Below are 14,648 nucleotides of genomic sequence, written 5' to 3'. Positions count from 1 at the left end.
CCCGATGAGAAGCAAAACTAACCCAACAACATCGAATATGATGCCGAAGAAGAAGAGAAACGAGCAGCGACCAATCACTTTGCCAAACTTCATTGTGGGTATAAATGTAATAAGAGCCAAATGGAGTAAGAGGATTTGTTGAGAAGCAAGCAGTCACATCTCCCACAGCTCCTGTTCGTTACCGACTCATGACAAGAATTGATGCTCTTTGAATAGTCCACACCTTGTATAACAATACGACTGCATGGCGAGGTCATTACATTGTGGGCTGCAATGTCACCTGACTGGTTATAGAGTTCCAAGCCTGAAAAACCAGATTTTTTGAAGTCCAAAGCTGCTTTGTTGCTCTGTCACCAGTAAATTATTATCTATATTTACTGCCCGCAGATGGCTCGTGGCAATTATAAAAACAAATGTGGTAGTGCCCTATAATTTAGTATCCTAGCAGTAGCATGGAGGATGCCTTTAATGCAAAAAGAATTAAAGGGGTGGCAAATATTACCATTATATGGAAATAGAATCAGCAACTCATAATCGGTCTTCAGTTTGTATCTTTATTGTAGTTATTTGTCTTTCTTCCTTACTTACTTGAAAAGAGAAACTGTACATGCCCTGTGGTTCCTATGTCTGCAGTTGGGAAAACAAATTGATCGGAAATAGCTGGGGGTGAGTCAGCCTAGCAACCAAGGTGTTGTTTACAGAGTGAGGGGCCCGTTTATTATGCTGTGTAAAAAGTAGATTAAAACATTACCGGTAATCAGGGGCGTAACTATAGAGGAAGCAGACCCTACAGGGGGGCCCAGGAGGTATAGGGGAGAGGCCCTAATTCATATACAGTTTTGGTAAAACAAGTCAACCTCTAAACATTTTGGGGGCCTGAAAAATTATTTTGTTTATTTGTTACTCCACTGCGGGTAATGTTGCCCATAGCAGCCAATCAGCAATTAGATTTCAACAGATAAAAAACAAAAGCAAAGATCTGATTGGTTACTATGAGCAGGGCCGGAACTAGGGGTAGGCAGAAGAGGCACTTGCCTAGGGCACAAAGGCACAGGGGCGCCAGCCACGTACCTCTTCTGACGCCTTCCCCTAGCTCTGACCGCTATGTTCAGAAGCTGTGGCTGAAGTTCTACGTAGTGTATGGTCTTCTGCGCATGCTCACATTTTCTGCGCATGCGCACTCGCGCTTCCTTGCCGCTCGCACACTTCTGCGCATGCGCGAGCGGCGAATTACTTGGCCGGGTTGCCTAGGGTGCCCGACCGATTAGGCCCGGCACTGACTATGAGCAACATCATTGGTAATATTTTACTCCACTTTTTTACTCAGCATGATAAATAGACCCCTAAATGTGTATTTTATCAGCTAAGTTTTGCATCTTTTCAAGTGGGAATAAAATAGCTGCCTTATCTTTGCAACCATTATCTCCTGTTGGAAATATTAATACACAGGGGCAAATTTATCAAAATGTGAGCTTAGATTTTAATAACTAAAATCTTACCAATGTTCTATTCATTCTTATGGGATTTTTAGAAGGATATTTATCAATGGGTGAAAAGTAGAACTCACCATTTGATAAATATGCATCCAAAAATCCCATAGGAATGAATAGAAAGTGGATTCTTTTTTAAAATCTGAACTCACATTTTCATAAATCTACGCCTAAATAAAATGTATACTGTCCAGGCCAGTATAAAGAGCTACGTTCACCGTCATGCTCTATTCTCTCCATCATTCTATACTGTTACCATCTTGGCCAAGGCCATCTTGTCCTCATCCTGTCCTACTTTCCCTACAGTCTCCATCTTCTACATCATTCCCTAGTATTGCCATCTTGGCCATCTTGGCCTTCTAACCCATCTTAGGAAAGGTTATATTGTCTTATTGTCTCCATCTTGCCCACAATCACCATCTTCCTCCACCATTTCCATCTTGCCCTAGTATTACCATCTTGGTTCCTGGCCCATCTTGGGAAGGATTATATTGTTTCAATCAGTAATTTACACACATATAAGCGTAGTGTAGCTAGTCCAACTGTCTCTCAGGTGCTCCGTCCATGCACCTGCATATACCAATGTAAATTCAAATAGGAGGACAGAAGGACACTATGCAGGATGACTGCCAATGTGCAATTTATTGCTATCCACACAACATGTTTCGGGCGTCACAGGCCCTTTTTCAAGAGTGAGATACAAGTGCAATATGAAACAAATAAATAACCACAGGGGTTGTGTTACCCCGCCCCGACACGACATAGAGGTTAACAAGTGTAATTAAGAAACATTTAATCCATATTTAAAGAGATAGTGCAATGTTACAATTGTCCTTTTGTAACTGTCAGATCCTATAGCCTGATTCACACAATAAAGTCCCAACGTGTACCTGAAATATTACTAAAAGTGATAATAGTTATAAAATTTGATTATAAAAATATTAAATATGTAAAAGACTTGAAAAAGTTGTTAGAAAAGTACTGCTCTATATAAGCCTACTTAACTAAACGTATGATGCTCAACATGTATTAATCATAAGCTATACTTGCTACTTAGTAATCTCAATGCATTTTACTAAATATTCTTACCCACAGTAGAAAAAATGCGGAATTATTCAGAACCTGGAAAAAAGGAAAGATATACATAAGATAATCTTATTACAGAAAAGGAGATAAACTCCAATAGTCTTAAGACCCATGGGTGACATAGTATTTAGCTTTTTTATCCAAAGCGCTTCACGTTGCAACAACAGTTTGGAAAGATTTCCTCCTCTTTTAGGTAATTTTACATGTTCCAGTGCCAACCATTTTAATTGTATGTGATTATGACCATAGGAGGCGAAATGTCTGGATACAGGGGTATCAGACTGGGTTCCTGTTTTAAAATTCCTGATATTACCCCTGTGTTCTTTTATACGCTCTTTCACCTCTCTGCTGGTTTGGCCTATATACGCTAATCCACAAGGGCATTTTAGCATGTAGATCACATTTTTTGTTTCACATGTACAGAAGTCCCTTAACCGGATGGCATTACCTTTTGTGGGATGGCACACTGTATCCTGTATCCCCTTTAATAATAGAGGATTATATTGTCTTCTTGCCTCCATTCTTGCCCTACAGTCACATCTCCTTTGGCATCTCCATCTTACCCTAATATTGCCATCTTGTCCTCCTTGCCTATCTTGAGAAAGGTTATATTGTTTTATTGTCTCCATCTTTCCCTACAATCACAATCTTCCTCCGTAATTTCCATCTTGCCCTATTATTGCCATATTGATTCCTGGCCCATCTTGGGAAAGGTTATATTGTCTTCTTGTCTGCATCTTGCCCTACAGTCACATCTCCTCTGCCAATTTCATTGTGCCCTAGTATTGCCATCTTGGTTCCTGGCCCATGTTAGGAAAGGTTATATTGTCTCCATCTTGCCCTGCTGTCTACCATCTCCATCCTACTCTAGTATTACCATCTTGTCCTCCTGAACCACTTTGGGAAAGGTTAAATTGTCTTATTGTCCCCATCTTGCTCTACTGTCATCATCTTGCTATTTCTCTGTCTTGGCCTACAGTCAACATCATGTCCTCCTGTCTCCATTTTGTTGTCTCCATCTTGGGCAATGTTATCTTGCCCTGTGGTGCTTCAAAGTAGGGTGGGCATTAATTAATATTGCATTATAATCAGCCAACTGGATGGCAATCTCATTGTTGCATATGGCAAATCCTTTGTCTGACCTGGATGTTGTACTTTAGAAAATATAGCAGCCCTAAGAAATGGCCCTATAAAATGGCGCACAGACTATTTCTAAAGATGTGTTTCCTTTAACCAATATATATATTTTTTTCTAGTAGAGAGATGACTTATTCTTTGCTTGATATGGTTTATTTATCAAATGCCGACATGCTGAGCAGCTCTGATCTAGAAAACAATATGCTGAGATCAATATGCAGTATGCGCAAACAGGAGCCAAGAGGTGCAAGAGACAGGCCTAGGAACCATTTGCTGCTGGCAGGGATGTTACTACAGAGTTACTGCAGAGTTTGCAGGATGATATACCTAATGAATGACTGTACAGTTTGTCCAGGTGGGGGCGCTAGCATTTCAGCATTTCATAGGCCTTTTCTTCTGGTAGAAAAAAAATCCCCTCTGCAGAGAAGTATGATCATGTAGGAATGAGTGTCAGCATCCAGCCAAGAACAGGTCTGACTGGGTGCAGAGCAACAGAATAAAATGTCAGCAACTTAATCTATATTTCCTTTATTTACACAATGTTATGTGTCTCCATGATGAACTCAGGTGTGATAAAATTTTACCTCACAACACACACTTTTATTTTTATTTTTATCTCTTAGTTGTGCATAACAATACTTACTTGCAGATCTGCTCAGTGCTCCATTGATTTGAATCCAATCAGCCTGTGTGCGCTCAGCCCAAATACTGACTTGACCTCAGCTTCTGATTGGATTCAAATCAATGGAGCACGGGCACTGGTCAGATCTGCTTCTCTCAGCCTGCAGAAATACACTGGCTGACAACAGCCACAATCAACAGTCATGGGCCATGATTTATGTATTATAACAGTTTTGCTATTGAAGGTGAAATTACCCTTAGGGTAAGGCCACACGAGGAGATTCGTGGAGATTTTGTCGGCTGACGACTAATCGCCTCATCTTTTGCGCGACTATCTCCCCGAACTGAGGCGACTATAGAAAAGCCGCGTGTGCATTAGCGCAGGCGACTTTGCATTGTAGCCTATGGGGAAAAACGCTGAGGCAGTTCAGGGAGATAGTTGCGCAAAAGATGAAGCGATTAGTCGTCAGCCGACAAAATCTCCCCGAATCTCCTCGTGTGGACTAGCCCTTAAGGTGCGAGTCACAGATCTTCTATGTGTTATCTTTTCAGATACAATTACAGTATATCTTTGCTAGTTACATATGTATCAAAGTGCATGTGCTGATTATTCTGGTCTCTGCCAAAAAGCTTCTTATTGAATTAGATTTCAGAGAATTTCTGAAGGTATCAGAAATTTTCAAAGAAATTAGTTTCTTTGCTTATCTTAAATTTTTATAAATGTTTCAAAGGGCAGGGGCACACGGGCAGATTTGGGGAGATTTAGTCGCCTGGCAACTAATCGCCTCTTCTGCGGGGTGACAATCTCCCCGAACTGCCTTCCCCCGTCTTCCACCTGCTATAATGAGAAAACGCCAGCGCCAATGCACTCGCGGTGCTTCGATTTCCGAAGACGCCCGAAGTTTCCTTGTGAGGCAAGTTCGGAAATCAAAGAGGCAATTAGTCGGCAGGCGACTAAATTTACCCGAATCTGCCCGTGTGCTGGCCATAGATGTGCAAATTTTATTCTTTGTGCAGAGACCTCGTTCTTTTCAGTCTAACGATCTACAATTAATAATTCAGATTAAAATATGTAGGAAAAATGTTGGTGCATGCACGATTCGAAAATTGTACGAATCTTTGTTTCGTACAACTGTATCTTTTTTGGGACCCCAATTTTTTATAAGGGGGCCCTGACCATCAATAGCTTTTTATAACTTGTGTGGGGGGGTTACTTTTTTAGCGCTGATGTCTGTGTGGTCTTTTAAATGCGATGTGGAGTGGGCGGGATATGGGGTGGAGCTTGGGCGACAGTGTGGGCGGGGCCCCAAAAATTTTGTTGTACGGGGCCCCGTGATTTCTAATAGCGGCCCTGCTCACATCCACATGTGTAAATACAAATATACAGATAAGGAATATTCTGGGGACACAATAAGCTATACCCTCATACTTTAACATAGAAGAGAAAAAATATGGCACCTCCTACCCATATATATATATATAAATATACAGAGAAGGAATGTTCCGGGCACACAATGAGCTATTGCTTTATGACAGATAATAGGCTCAATTTATAAAGGGCATATTTGCTCTTTAAACAGCAGTCTATCATAATTTCCCTGGTTGATGGATGGTATTTGCATCAACTGATCTCTGCAAACAGTGTATTTGTTGAGGAGTAAAATTCTACCTGTGCGATCAGAATTAGTGGGAGCAACAGAAAGTCAATAGTGCAGATGTAAGTAAGCATTCTGAGGCATTTCCTGAGTGACAGGCAGAATTATGCCAATAAACAGGCTGATATAAACAGTTGCAGAGACAGTGTCAGCGAGAGGGACAGGAGAAGACCAGGCTAAGAAGAGGAACCTGTTTATTAAATAGAATACACAGCAATATTACCATTTAAAGGCACGGGAAAGGGCACAGCTCACATCCAGCTCTTCTATAGGAAAATAAAGTTCAAATTATAAATGCCTTTCATCTGAAGAGTCAGACACACAAGTGCTTATGTGCAAGGCAAAGTGCTTATGTGCAAAGTGCAAAAAAACAGGTGCCGCACAATTGGCCCTGTACGTACTACCTGCAATCACTGCCTTGCATGTGCTACAGAGTGCAGCCAAACCCAGATGCAAGTGGTTTTTAAATTAGCATTAGGCAGGTATTTTTGCCTCTATTAAGTGTCTGGTATGATCTCTTTTCAGTGCCAGTTAATAAGCAGAAGCATACATGGCCCCCTAAGCCTTTTTATTTTATACCAGTTCAACTACCATGATACTCCCACATAAAATCAACAGGTAAGGTATGCTGAAAATTGTAGTTCATCAACATGTGGGGAACCAAAGGGCCAAAAAAAATAAGGGCCATATGAGGCTGCTGGGAAATACTCTTCCTGATTTCAAACATTTTTACCCACTAGAGGGCACTGGAACACTTTGTGCGGGCACCTACAGCACCATATCCTCCCCTACAGGGCAGTGTAAACACTATATTATAGGATAAGTAAACCTTAAAAAATAAATGCAGAGTTGCTCATAGTGCTTTTCTAAGCTATTCTAAAAACTGTTCTTTGTGCAGTAAGGGCTACCTGAGGTCACTGTAACCTGAAAAACCCCTAATTATGTAGGCAATAATGAATAATAAATGTTTTTTACTTTGGGATACAAATTTAAATTTGCTTTAAAAACTGCTCCCTATAGATCTTCTCTGGTCCCTGTCAGAAGCACAGTAGGACAACCATGCAGTCGCACAAGCAAAGACAGGTTTCAGTTCCCCATCAGGTCAGGCTAACTGCTGATTGGTTCCTATGCTACAGTGCAGTGTACTGAGTGTAGCTGGCTCCCCTGCACAGCCTGGGAAAGGAGACAGCAGGAAATGGAACAGACGGGTAGGTGGCATTTTTGCAGAAATCAGCCTGAAACACTACTTTTTTGAGCACTTTTCTTCTATATTTAATAAAATGAATGCACTGGAACATTCTTGTGTTTTTAAACATGATGCCTCCTTTAACTTTGTTTGGCTTGTGGATGGGCTGGAGCTGAAAGCATTGTTGAAAGTAGGTATCTAAGGAACAACACGACCGAAGGTGGGGAGAGCCCAGGATAATGACATGTGATTTCTGTATACTATATCAAACCTGGTGCATGAGGCACAAGGAGCAGCTACTAGAAGCATAGATTTGCCTCTGGTAGCTGGCACAAATTATTGCACCCACAATCTAATTATGGGTGCAGTTGTTTGTGTTTTGCACTATGCAATTCAATCATTACATACCTCCTCCATCTCATTAATCTTTCAGAGACATTCGGTGTATTTAAGATGTAGGGCCATAGAAAGTAGAGAATTTGCTGTCTGTCAGTATGTAATGAAATATTTAAAAGGAGCTCTTATTAGTCAGATTTATTGGCTATCACCTTGATAGAGTCTGCCCGATGTTCCCTGTCCGGTGCTCCCTGTTCTCTACAGAATAGGACACTGCAGATGTCTAAGTGTGGAACCTGGAGCTTGGTTACTAGCCTGGGTCAAGGGTGGCATACTAGGGTATGCTGGGAAACAGCAGCCAATCCCCCAACAAGGATTCTAAAAATACAGTGTTCTTTGCTGTTGGCGAGCCTTGTGTGCCAAGAAATCCTGGAACATGTAGCTGAACTGTATCTGTAAAAGTGCAGAGAAAAATATCCATGATGGAAGGTAAACCTTTTGTGGGACCATCATTTTAAGCTGTAGCTGTGCACCCGCTGCTGTAGGTCTGTCAGGGGTCTTGTAACAAAAGGGCAAAGCAACATTAGGTCCAGGCTTATGTCCAGGTACCCCTTAAGCCCTGGGAAGGTTATTTTGAGGAAGGTAGGAGAGTCCTCCCAGTGCAGTAGATACAATGGGTTCCCTGGGTATCTGGGGAAGGTACTTTCTGTGCAGGTGGGAGAGGGATGGAGATATGTAATCACTTCCTCCCAGTGCAGGGACCATTTTCAAAAACCCCTCGATTCCCTTAGGCTGGCAACCCCAGCCTTCATCTTGTTCCATGGGACTTTGAGTACTTCTGTTCTCCATGGTAAGTGCTGCATAGATTCCCTTTACCAGAACCAGGCCAGATTTGTGGCAAGGCCACAAAAGCCTTGGCCTAGGGCGGAAAAATTTTGCACATTTTGGCCGATGGTCTGCTGTTTCCATTGTTTAGAAAGATATACAATTAAATGTAATTACTGCAATTAAGGCATGTTAAGTATTTTATAGGGAGCACATTGTCATTATTCAGAAATAAAGGGTATTTTTTGACACTGTCTCCCACAGGCAAAAACAGTGATATGAATGACTTTGCTCTAAATGAATTTGAACATGTTTTTTTTTACAGGAAAAAAATCAAAACAAACACATTTTTATTGTGCCAGGATGTGTGAAACTTCCAATTCTTTCAATATCATAGTTTACAAAAAATATAATTTACCCTTTATGTACATTAAGAATAAAATCATCTGGCTAGAATGACAAACACAATTGTGGTAAGTGACCTGAATATCAATTTGGATAAAAAGCATCATTCACAATCCGAGCAATTTGTGGGTAACTCTACAGTGTCTGTCAGGATGAATAGATCACTGTACAACTCCCAGCCTCCCATTGCAGTTGTAGTTCAACAACAGGTGAAGCTATAGCAGAAGGCCCTTTGCTGTTACAGTTCCCAGTAAGTATAGAGGGCTGTAAATATTTTGTAACATTTATGAACTACAACTCCCAGAATTATCAACAGCTGTTGGCAGGGATGTTTGTAGAACATCCGGAAGGTGAGGGGCAGGTAGTTACACACCTCAAGGTAAAGAGAGAGAGAGTAAACTTGCCATACATCAACCCACAAACTATCTGTAACCTAGAACATTACAGATAGGCCCATTCTAATTGGCTAGTGCTGTATAGAGCACAGTGATGTGGGTTCCAAATCTTACATTGTCTGCCTTAACAGGTACAGTCAAGGATATTCCTTCTCCTTTTTTCCGCTTGCTTGCTTTGGCAGGAGAACAGTTCTTCTTAAATCAACAGCATGACAGCAATGACTTGCAATATGGCAGCTTCCACATGGAATGTGCAGTTCTTACTCTCCAGGGAAAGAATAAACGATATCATGTAGGCTGGGTGCCTAGGGGGCATAGCAACTTATGAACAATTAAGCTATTTATTATAAATATGAGTTCATTTAACTCCCAGAATCCTCAGCTAGTTGGATCTGTAAGCAGCATGGATGAACTAATAATTTAACCCCTAACATTACAAAGAGGTAAATGTAAAAAATACCACCTGCATGGTATGGTGTAGGCAGCCTACAGAAGGCAGGGAGGAGAAATTCAACGCCACACGAAGGATCATCGCCCTGTCGCCATTTCAGAAGAGGAGCGCATGCAGAGAATCGGTAAGTAATTTCTTAATAAAAGCTTTGCGAATTAAAAGTTTAAACTGTGTTCGTGTTTTTTTCGTTACAGATTTTTTTTTTTAAAAAAACAAAAAAACATTACTTTTACTGGTCCTTTAAAGGGACAGGCATGTAGGACATTTATGTTGCATGCTGTGTTGGTAAGTTTTTGCATCTACAATGCAATCAGTCTCGGTATGCACCAGTGCCCGTCCTCCATTTCTAATTATGAACCCCGCCTTTATGGTGTATATGATCTAGATGAACGCCCCTACACCTGCCTACAATACAGGGGTACAGATTTCAGTGCAATTTCAGACATATCCTACCACCTCCTCCCTTATTAGGATATGAGAGTCAATTGTGCACCACTTGTCCAGCATAACAATCACCAATTTTTATTCTAACCTGAATGGTGATGTGTGATTGAAAAATGACTTTACAGGTCCCTTTAATTCCATGTGCATGATTATTTATCCATCATCAGCAGAAGCTTAAAGTTCAAAGAAGGTAAAGTGCAAATGATGGTGACCAATCAGATGGGTTCTGCTGGGGAATCCGTGTAATAACAAGCACACGTGGAATGGAATGGAGTATGTGATACACTGAAGATCAGTATGGCAGCTCAGGTAGACGAGAGCTGAAATTGGAATGCAGGCAAAACAGATGCTCGTCTCCATGCACAAAAATGTCACAATCTAGTTTCCATCAGTAACATCAAGTTTCCTGGAATGGGAACAGAACATTGCTGTCGTCTCTTCTGATCTAAAGGAAGGATAAATAGACTGAAGTCAAACAAGTCTGGCAAGTCCTGCCTTTCCCAAACCCACCAGGCAACATATTCCATGAAAAAATACCTTCCTGAACCAAAGAATTGGCATCAACCAAAATAGCTCCCACTGTGCCCCAATATGATTTACTCCCATTTCAGCACACTCAAAATCCAGCCATGGCAGCTCACACCCATTAGCAGTGTCAGACTGGGACACCAGGGGCCCACCCAAAAACCTTAGACCAGGGGCCACACTCAGTACTATTATTATTCTTCCTCTCCTCACTTAACCTCTATTTTAGAGTCTCTATTCTTTACATACTATAATCTATTATTCCATCTATTTAGCTTCTATAGGAAATCACCATGAAATAGGCCAAATGTTTAGCAGCATGAGGGGCCACTGACACCTGGGCCCACCGGGACTTTTCCTGGTATCCTGGTAGGCCAGTCCGACTCTGCCCATTAGCATAAATACTATTATAAAGATAATTAATATCCTGGGCACACATTCACATTCATTAATATGGAAAACAAATATGGGTATATACCCCCACTTATAAAGTTAATTACCTGGTTCAACTAAGGACTGTGCTAAAAAATATATACTATAAGGAATGCTAGAAGCTAATAGGGCTATGGGCCATTTAACCTGCACTAGCAGATAATAACAACCCCCACCCTAGCAGAACTCTCTTTAACATTCAGTGCAATGGCGACTGGCCAGACCTGTGCCGTGCTTGACACTCAAAAATAATGTTAGCATAGACCACTTATTAATGGGGCTGGATAGAAGTTCCAATTGCATGGGGGGTAACATTAATTTAGTCCTCTCCTGACAAATCTGCTCTTTGATCTGTTCATTAGCAAATGATTAGATAAGCCTGATTTGTCTCTACACGTGGGTGGTCGAATTGTGCACAGATCTGCATATTGGTGCCTTACCAAAGTGTCTCTTTCCCAGTTTGCCCAACCGAGTCTGCTACACATTGTACAGGTACCTACATTATACACAGCCCTTCCTCTCCCCCCCCCCCCCCCCCAAACCAGACATGCACCTGTCCCAGGCTGATGAATTTTTGTTGATTTTGAAAGATCCTTATCTGTCCAAGGACTTCCTCCAGAACATTCTCTGTTGGGGGTAGTGCAGAAAACCCTATTCAACAATTCCTGTGTGCAATCACACAACTGCTCTTGCCTAAACACGATTCAAATGGTTAAAACCTGTACAACCTGTACACATTGTACTGATTAAATAAATAATCCCCCTTGCACTCACATAAATAAACCTAATTCCCCTACACAGTCTCCAGTTGTTGCTGAACTACAACCACCACTAACTATGGAGAGTTATAGTCCAGCAATATTAGGAGAACAGCTGGTTGACAGTCACTACTCCAGAGGGCAGATCATTATGTAATTTGCAGCACTGCTGTCAGAAGAGTCCCATATAATTAGAAAGTTATATAAGTGACTGGTTATATTATATATCTTACCTTAAAGGGTGTGGCATCCTAAACCAGTTTGTCCATAGCAATCACCTGAGTGGTTTGAGTCACTGGGTAGTCGCATGGGCTGCTGATGGAGCTCAGTTCCCGGCTTCCCAGCTTCTCCTCTTGGATAGGGGTGGGGATATCCAGCTGATTTGTGAAGCCTTTGTTGATGAAGGCAGGGGGTGCCAGGTAGCCATTATGATCTCCAAATTGGTTATGGGTGCAGGTCTGTCCCCCCAGCTGGGGTTCCCCAGATAAGACTTTCCACTTGCTCCTCTTAGAGATGCTCTCTGAGAACTTCCTGGCCAGCTGGACTAAATTGTTCCTCCTGGGAGGGTCCTGGCTGTCCCTTATTAGTTCCTCCATGGACACTTCCAGGTTAAAAGAGTACCAGGCCAACCAGAGAAGCAGGCTGAAGAACACCAGGATTCCCCCACTGTAGATGAGGAACTCTCCAAAACTCCTACCGTTCTTCTCCAAATTGGCAAATATGCCTGCCAGAATCAAGCCAATGCCCATGGCATCAAAGACAAAGGCCAAAAGAAAGAGTACAGGGCACCGGCCCACTGCCCTTTGGCGAGCCATCCCTGTGGGCTCAGGAGCCAACCTGCCCCAGCCACACAACTGGAAGATCTGACTAATGTGCTATTTCCTTCTCTGGCCTCATTTGCATGTTTTGGGAAGGCACCGCCCACCCTGCCCAACGTGACATTTTTCTTTCTGCACTGAGCTTATCTATTTACTATTCCTTGTGTTCCCCCCCCCCCAACAAAGCTAATTTTTAAGATAAATGTTCCCAGTGTTTTGGGATAAATTGGATTTTACTGGTACTCAGTGTTCTACAGACCTAAAGGGAGTTCTGACTTATAAACATTTTTTATTGTGCAATAATTTATCTGGGTCTTATTTAATTCTACCTTGCACTAGTCCCATGGATCCTCCCATGCTCACCAAGCAGCCTGAACATTTTCTCACTCGAGGTTAAACATACAATCACATGTAAATACATTTCATGTAACCTCCAAGTAAACAACCTCATTAAAAGTTTATAAGCCTCATTAACTGGTCCAGCTTATTAACATTTTTAATTTGTTCCTGGCCGCAGGGTTACAAGAGATGGGACTTCTTGAGTGCACTCACATGCACCAGTTTAAAGGACAAATATTGCCTACACTTCATGCCTCCATAACAACAGGCATTTTTCTTTTTAAAACAACTGCATCAGCCTAGCAGCCTTGCTGAGAGTTAACAACAGCATCAAGAGTGTCATAGGTTTTACCCAATAGGGACACTTGAAGCTGTTATAAGGAGCAGTCTGTCATACAATATATATATTCTGTGTGGCTTGCCCCATAGGAAACAATTACATTGATTTCTAGAAGTCAGCTCTAAAACACAGGTTGCATATACCTGCCATCCTTGTGTGTCTTATGGGAAAACCAGTTCAACAAGGATAAGGGAGGGCCGAGCAGAAGTGGCAGAACTAGTAAGTAAATGGGACCCCCCCCCCCGCAATTGTGCTGAGTAGTATCTGGGTGTGCCCTACATATTAGCTGCTAAATATAACCCCATTGTCTTCAGTCATCAACTTTTTGGGAATTATATTGGAATCACTTGGTCTGCATTACAAGGTTTTAACTGTACTACAATTCCCATCACTCTCCAGCAGCTAAGTATGAAAGAACAGAAAACCCTGGAGTGAGGAAATAAACTTTCTTTGTGTGACACAACACTGTTTACACTATCGTGTCAATACACTCATCTCCAGGAAGTGGCAGATGCATTGGTAAAATAGCTCCAAATATCACACACAATAAAGTGGCTTAAAACATTTGCAGGTACTCCTATAGTATATACAACTTTTAAAGGGTAACTAAACATTGACTGCTTAAATTTCAAGAGGAGCTGGGGCACAGGAGGCTCTATCGGACTAACTGCTAAATGATAATAATAATAGTATTGTAAAAAAAAAAAATTGAGGGCAAATTCATCTTTCCATTTACCCCAGCATGAAGTCTGGTCTTCTTCTAAAGGCTACTATCCAGCTGGCAGAGTTCTTTTTTAAATACGCTGTCTTTGCTCTGTTTTGGAACTTTCTGAATAATGGGTTTCTGGATAATACACCCATACTTACCCTTTATGGTGCTGAATGCGTTAACCTCTGTGATGGGTAACTACTGAAGAAGTCTCTGTAGGTCAATGAGTGCTGGATGAAAGTGCAATAGGTGACTGGGTGCCCAACGGATTTTCTGCCGGGGAGAGGCTAATGTACTTGGCATAGGACGTATTCCACTCTAAGTGGAAGGGAGAAGCTTGAATTGCTCTGTAATCAGATTGCAGCAACAGCAGGAAGGATCAACACTGCACTTAGTCTGTAGAGCGTTATCTCAGGACTGGGCCAGAATTTAGGGCTCCTCTTCCCAAAATACCGTAATTAACAGAAAATAAAATCTGCAGTGGAGTAACTACTAATGTACTCAGATCCTATAAAACTGTCTGTTACCAGATGCTTTACTATATACATTATGCCACTAGTGATGGGCCAATTTATTCGGCAGGCATGGATTTGTGGCAGATTCCCCCGACGTTGAATGTTTTCGCAAAACTAAAAAAAATTGACGCACGTCAAAATTCTGCTCATCAAAATTATTCGGACGGCCATTGACTTTAAT

At 41.6% G+C, this 14,648-nt stretch overlaps 1 long non-coding RNA gene across 1 annotated transcript; it reads right to left on the bottom strand.

The window, feature by feature from the left end:
• Positions 1–8,669: 8,669 nt before the first annotated feature.
• Positions 8,670–14,617, bottom strand: LOC108702842. Its single transcript, XR_001933379.2, has 2 exons — positions 11,980–14,617; positions 8,670–10,476 (listed from the first exon to the last, which is right to left on the bottom strand). It is a non-coding gene; the product is annotated as an uncharacterized LOC108702842 (long non-coding RNA).
• Positions 14,618–14,648: the final 31 nt, after the last annotated feature.

Source organism: Xenopus laevis, chromosome 9_10S (genome assembly GCF_017654675.1).
Source record: "Xenopus laevis strain J_2021 chromosome 9_10S, Xenopus_laevis_v10.1, whole genome shotgun sequence".
NCBI classification, from domain to species: domain Eukaryota; kingdom Metazoa; phylum Chordata; class Amphibia; order Anura; family Pipidae; genus Xenopus; species Xenopus laevis.
This window is presented reverse-complemented; position numbering and strand designations above follow the sequence as displayed.